This window comes from Carettochelys insculpta, chromosome 3 (assembly GCF_033958435.1).
Source record: "Carettochelys insculpta isolate YL-2023 chromosome 3, ASM3395843v1, whole genome shotgun sequence".
Classification (NCBI taxonomy): domain Eukaryota; kingdom Metazoa; phylum Chordata; order Testudines; family Carettochelyidae; genus Carettochelys; species Carettochelys insculpta.
In genome coordinates, this window is record NC_134139.1 from 39201612 (window position 1) to 39220472 (window position 18861).

An 18861-nucleotide genomic window follows, 5' to 3' on the forward strand; every position below is an offset into this window, starting at 1 on the left:
GCACACCATTAAATCATCAATAGTGTGTCCTGCCAAGTTTAAATGCTCACTTATTGACTTACATGTATTCAGATTCTTAATGTCTGATTTATGTCCATTAATTCTTTGGGGAAGTGATTGTCCAGTTTGTCCAATGTACATGGCAGAGAGGCATTGCTGCCACTTGATGGCATATATCACGTTAGTGGAAGTTCCAGAATATGAGCCCCTGATTGTGTGGTTAGGTCCAGTGACAGTGTCTCTGGCGCAAATATATGAACAGAGTTGGCAATAGAGTTTGTTACCAAGGAAAGGTTCCAGGATTAGTATTTCTGTGATATGGGGTGTGGTTGCTAATGAGAATTTTCTTGAGGTTGGGTGGCTGTCTGTAGGAAAGAACAGGCATGTCATTTAGGGCCTGTGACAGTGAAGCATCATGTTCCAGCATAGGTTGTAGATTGTCAATAATGTGCTGGATGAGGTTGAGTTGAGGGCTATAGATAATGAAAAGCAGTGTACACCAGTTATTCTCCAGATCTGAAGAAGTGGCTCAGTCCCATAAAAGCTCATCACCAAATAAATGATATTGCAAGTCTTTAAGGTGCTACAGGACTGCTTTTTAAAAATCCTGAGCAGTTTAGTATCATCAGCAATTTTCCCACCTCACTATTTACCCCTTTCTCCAGATCATTTACAAATAGATTGAATAAGATTGTTCCCAATACGGACCCTTGGGGGACACCACTAGTTACCACGCTCCATTCTGAAAGGTGACCATTTAATCCTACCCTTAGTTTCCTGTCTTTTAACCAGCTATCATTACATGACAGGACCTTCCCACTTATCCCATGACAACTTATTTTACTTAAGAGCCTTTGATGAGGGACTTTACCAAAGGCTTCTAGAAATCTAAGTACACTATATCCACTGGTGCCTCCTTCTCCCCATGCTTATTGACACTCTCAGGGAACTCTAGTAGATTAATAAGGCATGATTTCTCTTTATAGAGAACAAATTATTACAATTTTATTCTTAACCAAGTTTCAATTAATTTGTCTAGTAAAGACATTAGACTTACCGGTCTGTAAACACCAGGATCACCTCTAAAGCCCTTTTTAAATGTTGGTATCATATTAGCTATCTTCCGGTTATTAGGCACAAAAGTTGAGTTAAAGGGTTAGTTACAAACCAAAGTTAATAGTTCTGCAATTTCACATTTGAGTTCTTTCAGGACTCTTGGGTGAATACCATCTGGTTCTGATGATTTGTTACTATTAAGTTTATCGATTTGCTCCAAAACCTCCTCCAAAGACAACTCAATCTGGGACAGTTCCTCAGATTTGTCACCTAAAAAGAATGGCTCAGGTTTGGGAATCTACCTAACATCCTCAGCTACAAGGACCAAAGCAAAGAATTAATTTAGTTTCTCCACAATGGCCTTATCCTCTTTGACTACTCCCTTAGAATCCCAATCATCCAGTGGCCTCAGTGGTTGTTTAGCACGCTTCCTGCTTCTGGTGTACTTAAAAACATTTTGCTATGACTTTTTAAGTTTTTGGCTAGCTGTTCTTCAAACTTCTTTTTGGCTTTTCTTTTTTACACTTAACGTGATAGAATTTATGCTCCTTTCTATTTTCTTCATTACGATTTAACTTCCACTTTTTAAACAATGCCTTTTTATGTCTCACTGCTTCTTTTACCTGGTTGTTTAGTGAAGGTGGCACTTTTTTGGGTACTTTTAGGCCGTGTCTACACTACAAAATAACTTTGAAGTTGCTTACTTCCAAGTACAACTTTGAAGTAACAGACTTCGAAGTTGCACATCTACACAAAAAAACACCTGCCCTTATTTCGTAGTAGGGTCCTGGTACTTCGAAAAGAAGTATCTACACACCAATAGCTCCTACTTTGAACTAAGAGGCTAGGAAATGATGTGGACAGGGGCTGCATGGCCAACAAGCCCTTCCAGGCTCACAGCCACTCACTCCCTTAAAGGGCCCCTCCCAACAACCCTCCCCCTGAACGTTCTTAGGGCTGCCAGGCTGGACACAGCACAGCACATCCTTTGTAGAGAGCAGAGCCACTGCATTGTCTGTCATGGATCCCCAGCAATTCCCTCAGGGTGGTCTCGTCTAGATCGTGGTCAGCCTGCTGGCAGCACTGCTGGTGGCCGTCGTGCAGCAGTTCTGCAGGCCTTTTGCCAGGGGGAGTGGCTGAACCCCATCCTGGTGAGCTGGCGATGCTGGAGCTTTCCCACCAGCACCAACTGGTGGGACTGCCTTGTGCTGGGGGACTGGGATGACGACTGGTGGCTGCAAAACTTCAGGATGACTCAGCAGACCTTTGAGGAGCTGTGCCATTGGCTCACCCCAGCCCTCCAGCACCAGGACACCAGGATGTGGCCCACACTCCCCTTGCACAAGAGAATGGCTATCGCCCTATGGAAGCTGGCCACCCCAGACAGCCACCGCTCTGTTGGACATCAGTTTGGGGTGGGCAAGGCCACCACTGGGGCAGTCCTGATAGAGGTAAGACAGGATGGGAACATGCACCCACAACGGAGGAGGGAGCATGCAGAAAGGGGTGACCCTGCATGGGGACGGGAGGATTGTGCATGGGGACAGGGACCACTGGGCCACATACTCCTGGACACATCTCTCTTGCACCCTATGCAGGTCTTCTGGGTGGTCAACACCCTTCTCTGCCAAGTGGTCACCATCGGAGACCTGGACATCACCCTCGCTGGCTTCCTGGACCTGGGGTTCCCCAACTGTTTCGGAGCACTGGACAGCATGTGCATTGCAATCCATGCCATGGACCACAGCACAGGGGCCTTCACAAACAGAAAGGGCTACCACTCTATGGTCCTCCAGACCCTCGTGGATGCTAATGGCCAGTTCATGGATGTCTGCGTAGGATGCTCCAGCAAGGCCCATGATGTCCAAGTGTTCAGCAACTCGTGCCTTAGCCACAGAATGCAGGAGGGGACCTACTGACCCCCGCAAGAGCTCCCAGTGGGAGACATCACCATGCCCCAATGCATCATGGCCAACGCTCTGTACCCCTTGCACTCGTGGCTTATGAGGCCCTACACTGGATGCACCGACCCATCCCAGGACTGGTTCAACACACACCTGAACTATACCAGGAGTGCCATAGCGCAGGCGTTTGGGCAACTGAAGAGATGATTTAGATGCCTCCCAAATGTGCCAGCAGTGGTTGCAGCCTGCTGCTCTCTCCACAATATCGTGGAGAGTAAATGAGAGCCCTTTATCCAGGCCTGGGCTGCTGAGACCACTGCCAGATACGAGCAGCAGCCTGGTGTTCTGTGCCGTGAGGTGCAAAGGGACGGGCTGAGGGTCAGGGAGGCCTTGTGGGAGGCCTTCGACCAAGGCCTGCAATGACCCTCCCCCAGCACACACCCTGCCCCACCACACAAGAGGGACACAGGGTTAGGGGTGCAATAGCAGGCATTTATTGTGTTGAAAATAAACCTTTGAAATGTATAACCTTGTCAGCATGTTTGAAACTATATACATGGGGAAATTATATACAACAGGAATCCTGGGGTGGCATTGTGGGAGGGACTGAACTGGGAGAGGATGCTGGGGTGGTGGACTAAACCGGGGAAAGGGTGCTGGGGTGGGGGCGTGGTTCACTTGTCCACTGGACTGGTAGGCGGGGAGCTGTGACAGGCATAGGAGCCCCTGCCATCCCAGGTCCGGGGACCCTGTTGGGGCAAGGCTGGGGCTGGGACTACAACTACAGGGAAGTAGGGAGGTGGGAGGCATGCAGTGATGTTGGGATCAGCAGGGTTTATGGGAGAGGCCGGGGGGACCAGTAAGGGTCCTGCTTGCCCTCTGTCATGCTGGCCACCAGCCATGCTGCCAGTGCCAGGCAGGTGGCAAGGCCCAAAAGTTTGCACCTGCGGTGGGGGACGAGAGGGGAGGCTGTGGGGTAGGCTGGTGGAGGCAGGGGTTGGGTGAGGCAAGTGTCGACAGCCCAAATAAGGGTCTCCAGGCAGTCAGCCACCTGCATCCAAACCTCCTGCTCCCTTGCCAGCCACTGCTGCAGCACAGCCTTCATCTCCTGCAGAGCGGCAGTGTGTGCAGCTGCCTCCTCCTCCCCCTGCAATGGCAGTGTCCAGGTTGGTGGCAACTTAAGGTGGAAGTGGCCCAAGGTGGGGTGCTGGCTTCCTGGCCCTCACTGGCTGAGGGCTGGTCACAGGTAGACCTTGGGAGACTCCCAGATGGCAGACCTGTGGAGACAGAAAGGGACAGGGGGACAGCCCATCATTTGTGTGTCCTGACCCTGTGGCTCAGTGCTCCTGCTCCACTCCCACCCATTATCCGGTGGTCTGGGGGCCCCATCAGTTACCAGGTGCAGGAGGCTCCCTGTATGGTGCAGCTGATGCCAGGTTTGCTGCGCCCCCCCACACCCTCCCTGGCTGAATGCCCAGTGGAGCTAGGCAGGGCTATGGGTGATTTGCATTGGACAGGGCACATGGCCCCTTGCCAGCCATGCCAGGGGTGGGATCCCCCTTCCCACAATGCAAGGGGCGGAATCCCCCTTCCAGGGCCCCAGGGTATTCCAAATGCCTGGTGCCTACCTGGTGGTACATCCACGCACTCGGGAAGCCCAGCTGGATGAGTCCTGGTTGGGCAACTCAGAAGGGAGAGTGATGACAGGGGTCCCATTGCTGGAACCCTTGTCATTGCTCCTGAGTGCCATTCCCTGGTCCCTCAGGCAGGGGATGGTGTCTCCTGAGGCTCCCGGCTCCTCTGTGATTGCCGCCTCTGGCTCTGGCTCCTCCTCCATCTCGGTTGAGGTGCAGCAGTATCTACCACATACTCGGAGGGCTGGACCTTCTTGGGCCCTAGGAGCCAGTGGAGCTCCTCATAATGGTGTCACTGGGTGGGCCATACCCAAGAGCAGCTGCTGGCATCCCTTGCCCGGCAGTACAGCTGCCAGAGCTCCTTCACTTTTATCCAGACATTCTCCCTGGTCTGGATGGGGTGCCCTCAGGCAGTAAGCCCCCTTGCAGGTGCTCAAATGCATTGGCATTGTGCTGCTGCACCCCTGTGTGGAGCAGGACCTCCTCATCCCCCCAAAGTCCGAGGAGGTCCTGCATGTCTGCCTCACTCCATGAGGGGACACTCTTCTGCTGCTGCTTGGCGAGCTGCTGCAAGCTCTTGGGTGACTCACTGGTGGGCTCCAATAAGTCAGGGTGCTCCTTGGGGGATGCCATGGCCAGCTGGGGGTGCGGGTGACAGCTGTGGCTTCGACAGGGGGCCATGCAGCAGGGAGCTCGTAGTCCCCCTGCTTCTGCCACACTCTCAGGTTCCTTCCTGGGACTGCTGGGTAGCTGCTTCCTCTCACATGACCGGCAGTAACCATAGAGCCCCGCCTGGGCTGGCCAGAGTGTCTCCGGGCTCCTGGGAGGCTGCCACCATGGTGGACCCCTTACTTTGAAGTAGTGGGTGTGGAGCATGTATACGCACCCTACCTCGAAGTTAAACTTAGTAGGACACTACTCCATCACTGGGAATGGAGTAAGGACTTCTAAGTTGGGCTCCCTTACTTTGAAATTAACAATGAAGTAATGGAAAATGTGTGTAGATGCTCCACAGGCTACTTTGAAGTAGCCCCTAATTTTGAAGTTAACTTTGAAGTAAGCTGCTAACGTAGACACACGCTAGTTAACTTCAAAGCAAGATCCTAGTGTAGACACGCCCTTACTGTGTTTTTTAATTTGGGGTATACTTTTAAGTTGGTCTTCTATTATGATGTCTTTGAATAGTTTCCATGCCATTTGCAAGGACTTTACTTTTGGCACTGTACATTTTAATTTCTATTTAACTACCCTCTTCCTTTTTGTGTAGCTCCCCATTCTGATATTAAATACTGTCAGGAATTTTTTCCCCCCTCAGGCATTATCGTCCCCGTGGGCCAAGGAAAACAAGCCTTTGGCCTATTTAATATCATTGCAGGGGCAGGTAGACTCTAAAGATACATAGGCTGCCATTTAGCAGCCCCTTGTAACGGTCACTCTGTGTCAGTTGGTTTCCCTGGTAACCTGAATTCACAAACACCTCAGAGTCATGGATTTGAAATCCAGGCTCCTCATTGGGCGCAGATGAACAGCTTCTGGAAGCTTCCCTGGCCCAGAGGACCTGTTTGAAAACGTGCTTAGAACCTTCGTATGGAAATTAGCTTATGAATCATGTATGAGTTTCACCTATATAAGCAGGTACCTACAGGCATTCAGTGGCCCTGGGGGACACAGACTTGCTTCTGTTACCCTGCATAGGGAGGCGCTGGCTGCTTCTGAGCGGCGTCCGCCAAAACCTTAGGCCAGCCCTAAGGGGCATAGAGCTGAAATCACCTCAGCACTCGCCCTTGAGCGGTGCTGAACTAGAGCTGAAATCACCTCAGCACTTGCCCTTGAGCAGTGCTGAACAGAGCGAAATCACTGCCTGGCTAATTACACCTAGCCACCTCAGCCATCGCTGACAAGACCCTGAGCCACCTCGCGGCCTGAAGTGGCGTCTTCGCACCATTGCGCCTCACCGCTCTCTAGCCTCAAGGAGCAACAAGCAGCCCTGAGGTGTATCAGGCGGGCAGTGACCTGGCCTCACCACTAGGGTGAGGTACTGCGTGCTCGCCTGCTGAAGCCCAGGGCCTGCCATCACAGCGGCACCCTTGCCCCTGCCGCCAGCCATCAAGCAGCAAGCAACCCTGAGGTGGATCAGGCAGGTGGCGACCTGGCCTCACCACTAGGGTGAGGTACTGCGTGCTCGCCTGCTGAAGCCCAGGGCTTGCCACCACAGCGGCACCTTCGCTCCCGCCGCCAGCCATCTTGTCAACGCTTCACCACCACCGGACTGGACTCTAACTGGACTGCACCTTACCTAACCGGACTAGACACGTAAAATTACCTTAATATAGCCATACACCTATTCTATATTCACTCCCACCTGGGAAATCGGGACCCTCTGCGAGGGAACGGGGAGTTGCTCCTCTGTTGTTCCTTCCTCTGACGAGGGGAGAGAAGTGCCTGGGGGCCCGACCCCCTGAGGCCAGGCCTGGACGTCCCAGGCAGGGTTCACCATACTAACCAAGTCTCGGCACATTTAATTAATAAGTAATGTTTATTAGTAAGTTTAAGTTGTTATAGTTGTATAGCTCTTAACGGTTTAACAGTAAGAAAAAGGTTCTAACTACCCTTTCCCCTTCCATCCTTTTCCACTTATCCTTACTCACCTCCTCTAAATAAATTGCAGGAGAAGGCATTGCCTCCCTGCCTCCCTCAGTTGTCAATCCTACCACAGTGACCTGAGGAAGAGCATAAGCCTCCCAGGTACACCCAGTCGGACCCACTAAGGGAGTACCGTGGGCCCCCCAAAAAAGAGGGACAGCCCAGACGGGCTCTCGGGTACCAATCCCTTGGGACAGGCTAGCAACCTGACCCTGCACGGAGGTGGGGCTTAGCACCCCCACCTCGGCTTTGGAAGGAGATAGCGGGGATTTACAAAACTCCCGACACCCCTCACTCCTAAACTCCTCTATCCTTCTGGCTCTGCTCCTATAACCAAATCTTTTATCTTGCGGTACAATAAAACCAATTCAAGATCTGGAAAACAAGTTACCAAATGGATACAGTTGCAAATATAAATGTACGTACCAATAGAGCGTAAAAAAGTTTGCTTGTTACTTGTTATAGTTTTAACCTGGTTGTGTTCCTTAATAAATATACTAGTTACTTTGTCTTTTAACCTTTCAACCCTTGTCCTCGTCTCATTGTTCCTGCCAGCCACTTCTCTCCAGGAGGCCTTAGCGGGCACCAGGGCTTACCGGGGTGGCACTCCCTTGCTTTGGGGTTCATAGCAGGGATTTGATCTGGGTCCCGGCATTGAAGAAACAGGGGGTTCACGTACTCCCTTATTCAGGGACTCATTTGAATATTTTAATTACCTGTCCATCCAGACAGTCCCGTCAAATACCACAGTATTGGACTGCTGAGATGTTTTCCCCACTATGGGGATGTTAGATTTTATTACATTGTGGTCAGTATTTCCAAACAGTCCACTTATATTTACCTCTTGGACCAGATCCTGTGCTCCACTTATGGCTAAATAAAAAACTGCCTCTCCCCATGTGTGTTCCAGAACTAGCTGCTCCAAGAAGCAGTTATTTAAGGTATCAAGAAATTTTATTTTTGCACCCTATCCTAAGGTGCTTCCCAAGTGGCATGTTATCAGTACCGACTTTTGGTCCAAGAAAGTTTTGGTAACATTTTTGTAAAATTTGGTTTCTTAAAAACGAGTTAGAAAAAGAGATGCATTCCGTTACTATTCAAAATGCCCTTTTTACTGGAGTAACATGGAGCATGTCTTTCCCAGCTCTAATAGCATGTAATGCACTTTAGCGAAGTTACTCCAGAGATGAAGTTGGTTCACTTACAAGAACATCAACTTCTTGGTGCAATTCATAGTGTATGGTACAAGTCCCTGCCTGGAACATGCTCCTCACCATTTCCTATGTCTCTTTTCTGAATCGTAATGTCTAAATATTTAATCTTAATGGCCTTGAGGTTACTTCCCGTTTATGAAGGAAGAACAATATCTTCCACGGACTTTGCCTAGGATACAATTAATAGCAGAGTGATAGTTTCTCATCAAAAGTGGTTCCTATAATACCAGATAATTTAATGAAATATTTGTATTTAAAAATGATAAAATATTCTCAAACAACATGCTGGAAAGTGATTCAGAACAAAGTTGATTTAAAAAAAACGATTTAAAAACTTCTTGGTTGGACAGGGCTGTAGTAAATATGGCCGATTTGCAGCAAACAGTTAGGGTATGTGGTTGAATGGGCTGGGCAGCAATAGACATGAAATCAATGGTTGGGGATACCTGAGGGATTGTATCCAGGGCTAACATAAGTATTGTGTGTGGTGGTTGGATAACAGGTCTGAAGTGCTTTTGGCAGCCGTGGCTAAGCGGTGGATAATTGAGGTTTAGTAGCCATGGCTAACTGGGCTGCTAAAAGACTGACTGCAGCAACCAGCTCCACACGGCTCCTGGAAGCAGCTGGCACATCCCTCGGGCTCATAGGCACAGGAGTGGCCAGGAGGACTCTGTGCCTTGCTCCTGCCCTAAAGACTGACTCCACAGCTCCCCCTGGCTGTGGAGGGGGTAGCACACAGAGCCCCTTCACTGGCTGCCCCTTCACTTAGGACAGGGGTCTGCAACCAAGACAGTGAGAAGAGCTATTTTTTCAAAGATGGTTACAACATCACTACTTCAAGAGCCACAATGCATGTGAATATGAGACAGTCCTTAATAAGTAACATCAAACCATACTTTTTGTCACCTCCGTTTTAAGATCATCACACACACAATGATTTGTACCAGTTAGAACCTTTAAAGTTACTTTCACCCCTGGGTTGGAGAGCAAATTAGGAAAAGGAAAATGCTGCACCTGGGGATAGGCCTTAAGCAGGATGGAGAAATGTGCATCAACCCTACATGCCAGTGTTTCTCAATCACTTTTTAAATAAAGCACCTCTTTAAAAAAATTCTAAGTATTTCCAGCCCACCCGCTCTAACCCCAAACCCTCCACTCCTCCAGAGCCAAGCACCCCCAGCTCCACCACCACTTTAACCCAATCCTCCCCTCCCCTCCTCTAGAGGCAGGTACCCAACCTCCCTTCCACTTTAACTCTACCCCCCCACCCCAGAACCAGGCAGCCCTCTTACCTCTTCCTCTTTAACACAATCTTCCCCCCTCTCCCCCAGAGCTGGGCACCCCCCAGGCTCCTCCCTCTCTGTAAATCAATGTCAATGACACTTCGCAGATGCTGTCGCTGTCCCCACCACACACTTTTCCCTTGAAGGGCTGGGGCAGGACGTGTGCCCACAGCACACCTGCACCTCCAAGCACTGCACCTCTCAAAGAGTTGCGTGCAGCTTGGGCGCACGTACCCCTGAGCCTTTTGTCGTGTCCCACGGTGGGCAACCTGCCAGGGGAGCAGGGCGTCTGCCTGATGTACCTCTGTGGCCAGGCCTTGCCCCAGAGGATGCAGCAGCAGCAGCGTCCACAGCTGCAAATGACTCAAAAGAGCTGCAGGTCACTGAGCCCTGACCTAGGAGGAGGGACATGACAGCTGCTACCAGGAGCCACCAGAGGTAAGTGTTACCTGGAGCCAATGCCCTGACTCCTGCTCCAGCCCCAAATCCTCTCCCACACCCTGGGCCCCTCATTTCTGGCCCCACCCCGCCCCACACTTGCTGACTCGGGCCCCAGCCCCACGAAAGGGATCTAGTGAGATACGGAACCAGAACAAGTGGGAGCGAGGGTGGGGCCAAAAAAGGGCAGGGCTGAGTAGGAGCCTGGGGGCAGCAGGGTGCGGGGCAAAGATAGTTAGGTCTCTGCAATCAGCAAGTCGAGCCCCTCGTGGCTGCTGTGCGGGGCACAAGGGTTATTTGCACCTCTCTGCTGCTCTAGGTCCTGCTGGCCGGTCCGCAAGAGCAGGGGCGGCTCAGCAGACCGGAGAGGCGTCAGCTGCCAGCTCGAGCGCCCGGAAGGCTTTTGATGGCCTTTGCTAATGATTGCGCCCCAGCAGGCCCGGAACCAGGCCCTAGAACATTCCAGCTAACGGTTTCCTCCTTTAGTGTAACCCCACGTGATCAAACCAGTTCTCCGGGTTTATTGCCCGAATCCAAAATGGCTACTGACGAGCCAGCTACAGGACTAGGCTGTATCTGCCCGAATTCAAGATGGCGGTCAACAGACGCTCGCTAGAACGGGTCTAGCGGAGCCACTACGAACGCTCCTATAGGTTGGATATGGCCCCGCCTTTGCTCCTCTGCTGTTCCTATTGGGTTTATGGAGGCACAGGCCCCTGTGATTGGCTGCAGCATTGTCACTCCCTCATCTCTCTCCGCTTAGGGGCGCTATTTTCCATTCGGTGGGGTGCTGGCTGAAGGTGCGCCGTCTGTGCGAGGCAGCGGGACCCGGGTGGGCCCGGGAGCAGATGATGCTGGGGCCCCGGGCGGAGCCGGGACGGGGCTGAAATGTGCCGGTTCCGCCGCAGCTAAACGGTAGGAGTCCCGGGCTGGGCAGAGGGGCAGTGGGGGCCTGCTCGACTCCCGGCCGCAGGCAAGCGCTTCACCTCTCCCGGCCGCGCGCCAGGGGCTCGCTCCGGGGCCTGTGAGAAGCCCGAATCCCTGCAGGCGGGGCCGGGGAGCGGCCACCTCCCTTCTGCCCGCGGGCGCTCATGGTTTAGGGGAGCGACGGGGGGGAAGGATGACGCGCAAAGAGGCTGGAGGGGACGGATCGAAGAGGTGGAGGGGTCAACTCCCATTTCCACGTACAGTGCCCAGCCCCGTCCCTGTGCGAAGGGGTTATGGCAGGGTAGGGGAGGGCAGTCCAGTCCAGTCAGCCCCCTGGGATGCCCCTTGAACTCGGCTGTAATGGAAATGGCATCTGGGTGCAGGTTCTGCTGGAAAATGTGATAATCTACGAAACGGCCACTTTCCTAGACGCTTTGGAACTCGGATTTGATGTTGAAACTCAGAATACCTAGAGGTTTTTAATGCCAGGTAGGACAAAGCCCTGGCTTGGATGATTGAGTTGGGATTGGTCCTGCTTGGTAGCTTGGCTAGATTCCTTGACGTCTTTACGTCCCAGTCTTCTATGATCCTATGGCAGTTCCACTGAAAACTCAAACCAGACCTTCTCTTCTTGTTAACTTGCCCATTACCTCAGAAAATCAGACAAGAATTGTGTATGTCAAGTTTTAAGTGCCTAGGCAGAAAGAGAATACCGACTTGCTAAATATCATATTTTAGTATTAACATAATTCCAAAGCTGACATGGATTATTGTAGGTATTTAGGGCTATTATGTATATAGGTGTGCGTGTGGGTGTACACAAATTTGTTTTGCAAAATTGTAATTAAAACATTCTGAGACAATCTACTTGTGTGAATATTTATGAGAAAAAAGATGGTTTACTTTCCCCAGGCATGTGTATGAGTGACATTTTAGAAGGCTGATTTGTGTACATTATTGTGGATACTTTCTTGGAATTAAAGAGGTAATAAATAGTTTTATTTCTGCTGTTAGAAACTTTGTAATTTAATACTAGCAATGAACCACTATAGCTTGCTCCTGCAGTGTACACTTGTATCTATCATATCCATGTTTATTTCAGGTTTTTGTGTTTCATCTAGTCAAGTCTGTTACATGGTATGAATCTATAATAAAGTTGTGGGCATTCCATTATTCACTTGACTGCAGAAGTCTGCTCCTTCCATCTGTTCAAGGTTCATTGAATTTTTTTAATATGATATGTAGCCTTTTAAAGGAAATTATGAACCTACAGATTAAACAACTATATTAATGGTACATGATTTTGAAAGTAATGTGTTTAATAGTAATCTTGTATTTATCTCACTTTCATTTTAAATATAAATAAGATTACTTGGGCTCATTTTAAATTGATCCATGAGAATCAAGAGTGGTGAACTAGGAATGAACTCTGAATAGTGAAAGAGAAGCGAAAATCCTCTGAGATTTGTCATGGCTTTTGAATATAGTGCATAAGCCTAAGAACAAAGTGCCATTTTCTACTTTTAAAGTGTATCAGAGTACTACAAAGTTGTAAAATGTCTGTAAATATTTTGTACTGTTCTTGAATGGATATTTACTTCTGGTTAAAGAAGAAATAAAGGCAGTCTTGAAAGATGACTTTTCTAATTTAAACTCTCAACAAGGAAATTTAACTACATTTCAAGGCACTTCTGTGTGTCTCTCTGACACTCATCCTGTAAGACTACAATTACATATCATACAGTAATTCAATAAGTTAGTACATTTCAAATGCTAACATAGTTTGATTTTTAACTTCACTAATCAGTTACATGTTAAGGTTGGAATTGTCTTCTCTTTATCTATGGAGAAGCATTTTCAGATTTTCTTCCATTGTTAGGAAAACAGTGATTCAAACATCTGTATTTCATTATTTGCTTACATGCTCAAAAATCTTTTTGGGACCTGAACGTGGAATGAAATCTGTGTGGGCGCAGGAACAGACTAGCGTGAAACTCATTTCAGGAAGAGGTTAAACCATCTCTTAAAAAGGCCTGAACTTTTGTGTGTTAGTTCAAGAAGCTTCATAATCAATACTATTGTTCTCACTTTCTTTTAGTGTAAAATTAGTTACAGTTGAGTATATGGACCTTACATCAAGACCTAATATTTGATCAAGCAAAAAGAGCTGTCTGGCCTTTTCTTTCTCTCTGCAATATGTTTGCACACAACATTGCCGTAGGAACTTAAAGATGTAATTTCTGAGTCAAACAAGTTATTGTTAAGAGGACATTTCTGGGGGCATTCTGCACCAAAAATTAAAAATTCTGCAAATTTTATTTGTCCAAATAACACTATACAATCACAACAATAATCAAATGGCAAAATAATTGTCTGCAAATGTGTCAAAAGCAGGAGAGACAGACACATGCAAATTGCTCCATGCATAGAGAGTTAAAGAAACCCCTACAGCAATCCACTTATGGTTTTTCTCCCCCTTTTCCCACAGAACCCAGTGGAGAGGCCAGGCACTCTCAAACATCTTCCTTCAAAAGGCTAGCTATAGGGCCTTTCTGTCCAAACTCATGCCCAGCCACAACAACCCCTAGTCCAGACACTTGTGACTGCTATCCCCATTCATCCTCCCTCAGAGCCCAGGGCTCCTGAGGGTGAAGCCTGCTGATGTTAAGTCCTGGGCTAACAGTAACTTTCTTGCGCAGCACTGCCTCATTCCTTCAGGGCATCCTGGGAACCCTCCAGTGGCCCCTAGTACTATAGCCTATTGGGTGGGGAAGGGAAGAAAAATCTGCATATACAGCATTAATTTCTTCAAAATTCTGCATTGTACACTGTTGCTCCCTGCCTGAGGGTTCTGACTGGGTGACCTGTTGGGCAGATTCAAAGGCTCGGTGGGCTGGATTTTGCCTACCCTGATATTGGTGACTGTTACTGTGATGAGGTGTAGTTACTGCTATGTTCCTGTAACCCAGGAGTAGTAAATAAGTGGACCATGGACCAAATCTGAATTTCAGATGCTTTTGAACAGACTACAGAATCTTTTATTTACTTACCGTTATTGCAGTGTGAAAAATGCTTCTCCAGAGTCTGGATCTTCACTGTCCCTTGACCATGACAAAAAATGTCTGCCTCTGCTTAACTTGTTAGTAGTTGATAGTGGTTAAACTGTTAATTTTTCTGATCTCCTTGATTTTATTTGGATTGTGTGTACGATTCAGATTTGATATATCTCTAGTTAAAAGAGTAAGAAGATAAATATAAGGGTAGTTTGCTGTTAATGAGGCAATTCTCTTAATAGGAAAAGACATAAATCTTGCTACTTCTTCCCATCATGTCCTAGAATTTAACTAGTTAACTATCTCAAGTCTCTGAAGGATTTTTTTTTTTTGGTCTTAGTTTATTTTATGCACCTGTCACTCAAGATGGAGGGCTTCTCTGCACTTAAAATGCTACTGTGGTGTTTGTGTAGATGCTGTCTTTACCATTGCCATAGGTAATTTACATCTGTGAGAGGCAATAGCTAGGCTGATGGAAGAATTCTTTCATCAACCTGTCATTGCCTACATAGGGGCTACGTCTACACTACAGAGATCTTTTGAAAGAAGCCCTTCTGGAAGATCTCTTCCAAAAGAAAGTCTGCTCATGAAAGCTTATGCTCAAAACTTTTCTGTTAGTCTATAAGGTGCCAGAGGACCCTTCATTGCTCTTCCAAAAGAACTTCTTGCAAAAGAGTGTGTCCACACACACAAAAGTGGATCAAAGGAGTAATCTGCTCTTTCAAAAGAGAGTGTCCACACAATCCCCACTCTTTTGAAAGAACGAGCTAAGGATCCAAAAATCTGGCCCCATGACAACTGTTCTTTTGTGGGAGGGGGAAAAGAAAAAGACCTGTGGAGTGTCTATATGTTTTCTTTCAAAAGAACCTTACAAAAGGGGATACACTTCCTGAAATGGGAAAGGAAGCATGATTTCAAAAGGTGCACTGTATTTTTTTCAATTTACTTCCAAAAGAACCCTTTGGCCTTGTCTACATTTGCATGCCTCTTTTAAAAGAGGCATGCAAATGAAGTTAATCAAAAATGCAAATGAGCTGCAGATTTACATATGTGGCAACTCATTGGCATATTCTTCTTTCAAAAGAAGAGCAGTGTAGACGAGGCTCTTTTGGAAGTAAAACCCATCTTCAAAAGAACCTTTCTTCCCTTTTTTTAATGGGAAGATGGGCTCTTTCAAAGATGGGATTTACTTTCAAAACAGCCATGTCTACGCTGCTTTTCTTCTTTCAAAAGAATATGTAAATGAGGAACCATATATGTAAATTTGCACATCATTTGCATGCCTCTTTCAGAAAAGGAATGCAAGTATAGACACAGCCTTTGTGTGTAGCTGCTCCATGGGATCTTTCGAAAGAGACCCCTTTTTTTTGAAAAATCTTTCAAAACAACTTGCTAGTGTAGATGCAACCAGGGAATTCGGACAACTTCACTGCGTCATTTGGGTGGATTGTTTTACGTGCCTGTGCAATGTAGTTGGCTCAACTGCCATCTTCAAGTGTAGACCAGCCCGTATGCAAAAGTATTTAATTTTTTTTCCCTTTTAATTGTTAAATGGTGGTATTTCTAGCACCTGGAAAAATCAGTAAACAAGTATCAAATTTAGAAGTTTTATTTCTTTTCCACTGGAATGGTTGGCATCACTTAAGTTCTTATATCTGGTAAGTAATTTTGGAGAATGATAAAAATAATTCTTGACATATAGCATGGTCATAAACGCCCAAAACCCTTGACTAGGATTAATGGCTTGACAAATTCCTACTTAATATCCAAATTGTCATAGAGTGGTGTGATTAATACATGCTTCTGCTTCTCTCTCTCTCACACACATCCCCTCACCTCTACCAGTGCTGTGCTTGGTGTGCCTCTCTCTGCAGAAGTCAGTTCCTAAAAAAAGTCATCTTTCCTTTATTTTATATATATTGTAGTAATGCATAAAGGCCTGAGGTAGACCATGTGTCCTGTTGTGTTAGGTGCTTTGCAGGGATGTAGTTTGAAGTCCATCTTTTTTTCCTAACCATATTAAGCAATATTGGCATGAGGAACAAGGGGAAATGTTCTGAAGTTACAGGAGAGGAGGAGGTTGGATATTAGGAAAAACTGCTTCAACAGGCGGGTGGTGAAACGCTGGAATGCATTGCCTAAGGAGGTGGTGGAATCTCCACCCCTGGAGGTTTTTAAGTCCCGGCTTGACTTAGTCATGGCTTGGATGACTTAATTGGAGTTGATCCTATGTGAGGCAACGGGCTGGATTTGATGACCTCTTGAGGTTCCTTCCAGCTCTGTGATCCTATGATTGTTCTCAGGACTAATTTTCAATGGTTCCCTGTCAAATTAGATCAAGCGGGATCCTGCAGAAGTGTGTCATGTGTCTGATACAGTTCCATGTTTTCATGAATGATTTGGATGATAGAGAGGAAGAGGGTGTCCTCAAATTTTTTGTGCAGGTGACATCAAGCTGGGAGGGGTTGCAAGCATTCTGGAGGATAGCATTATTATTCCAGGTGCTCTGGATAAATTGCCGAATTGGTCTGAAAGCAGTAAAATTAAATTCAGTAAAAATATGTGGAAAGCTCTTTACTTAAGAGGGAAAATCAAATCCACAAATATAAAATGGGCATACAACTAGCTAAAAGGAATGGAGATTGTAGTGGCTCTCAAATTGATTGAACCAGTTTGATGCTATTGCACAACAGTTAAGTCATTCTGGGATGTACTAACATTAGGATTGTATATAAGACATGGGAGGTAATTATCCCTCTCTGGCAAAGGGGGAAGCCTCATCTGGAGTACCGTAGCCAGATTTTGGCACCACATTTTAAGAAGGATGGAAAAAAAAATTAGAGAGCTCCATAGGAGAGCAACATAAGCAAGAGGATTGGAAAACGTGGTCTTTGAGGAGAGGCTGAAAGAATTTGGCATATTTAATCGGGAGAGGGTTCAAGTTGGATATAAGTTTTCAAATATGTGAAAGATTTCATAAATAGGAAAGTTATTACTTGTTCTCAGTGTCCACTGGTAAGACAAGAGTAAATCAGAGTTTGCTGCAATTGAGATCTAGGTTGTATATTAGGAAACGTTATCCTAACTATAATAATGTTTAAACACTAGTATTGGTTTTAATAATAACTATAACAAGCCGTGTCTACACTAGCCCCATACTTCGAAATGGCCACGTAAATGGCCATTTCGAAGTTTACTAATGAAGCGCTGAAATACATATTCAGCACTTCATTAACATGCGGGCAGCCACGGCACTGCAAAATTGACGCGCCTCGCCGCCGTGCGGCTCGTCCCGACGGGGCTCCTTTTCGAAAGGACCCCGCCTACTTCGAAGTCCCCTTATTCCCATGAGAATATGTATTTCAGCGCTTCATTAGTAAACTTTGAAATGGCCATTTACGTGGCCATTTCGAAGTTTGGGGCTAGTGTAGACATAGCCATAATGTTTAAATCCTAGTATTCTACCCTGGGAGGCTGTAGAAGTCTCCTCCTTAAAGGCTTTTAAGAACAGACTATACAAGTATCTGTCAGAAAGGGCGCTGTATTATTTAGCTCTAATTTACCCCTAAACGTCTGAGAGCCCAGTACAGTAGATCCTCGCTTTGCATGGACTCTACTTAAACTTTTTTATATTAATGCAAGTCGAACCTGGGGGACCCTACTTACTTTCTTGTACCACTCCTCGCCACTTACCCCTGCACTACTGGCTGGGTCAGGGGCTCCTTAGGAGGCAGCTCTTGACTTGCGGCTGCCTGGCACTGCTACACTGGGGGCAGAAAGGGGCAGGCACGGTTGGAGCTGTCTGGGGCCGACACACACTGTGGCTGGAGTTGTCCAGGGCTCCAGTGCTGTGGTTGGAGTTGCTGCTGCCCGAACAGCCCTGGGGCCAAGCCATGCTGCAGCTGGGGAGTGGCAGAGGTACCATGACTGCGCTGCATGGCTGGCAGCTGGAGCAGAGTCTCCAGCTGCCCACTTCTCCCAGCCAGGATAATTCCCAGGATCTCCCCACCGTCATCCCCAATTTATGCAAAATTTGATTTATGCAGAAGTTTCCCATGATGCAACCTCCACGTAAATTGAGGATTTACTGTATGCAGTGGAAGTGACGGTAATGCTGCCAGACAATATTGACCTCTTGCGGTTCAGCAAATTCTCTCATTGGGCATCAGACAGGTCCCAAGGATGCTAGGCTAGAGAGGTTCAACCTGCACTTAATCCTGCTTTAGCACACACTAATAGATTAGGGCTATATCTACATTAGCCCAAAATTTTAAAATGGCCATGGCTTTACTAATGAAGCGCTGAAATATATATTCAGCGCTTCATTAGAATGCCAGCTGCTGTTAGGAATAAGGGGATTTTGAAGTTGCTGGGGTCCTTTTGAAAAGGAGCTCCATTTAGATGAGCTGCGCGGCAGCGAGCCGCGTCAATTTCGAAGTGCCGTGACTGCTGGCATTCTAATGAGGTGCTGAATATGTATTTCAGCGCTTCATTAGTAAACTTCAAAATGGCCATTTCAAAGTTTTGGGCTAGTGTAGACATGGCCTATATGACCTCTTGAGTTTCCTCCCTTCTCTACATTGCTATAATTTTTTTTTAGCTGAGAATGATACCTGCCATTTGGTTCTTGTGTTGCCTATAGATGGATGGAGAAGAAGCTTGCTTAATACAGGAAATTAAAGTGTGACATGACATAATGGTAGTATGTT

The 18861-nt window shown here is 47.2% G+C and overlaps 1 protein-coding gene across 2 annotated transcripts in view; it reads left to right on the plus strand.

Moving 5' to 3' along the window:
• Window positions 1–10965: 10965 nt before the first annotated feature.
• The window catches only part of SOCS5 (suppressor of cytokine signaling 5), a 43167-nt gene continuing 35271 nt past the window's right edge, over window positions 10966–18861 (plus strand). For both annotated transcript variants that reach the window (XR_012644926.1, XM_074989655.1), the window contains exon 1: window positions 10966–11087. The gene's annotated coding sequence lies outside the window, so the exon portion shown is untranslated. The remainder of the gene's footprint in view (window positions 11088–18861) is intronic.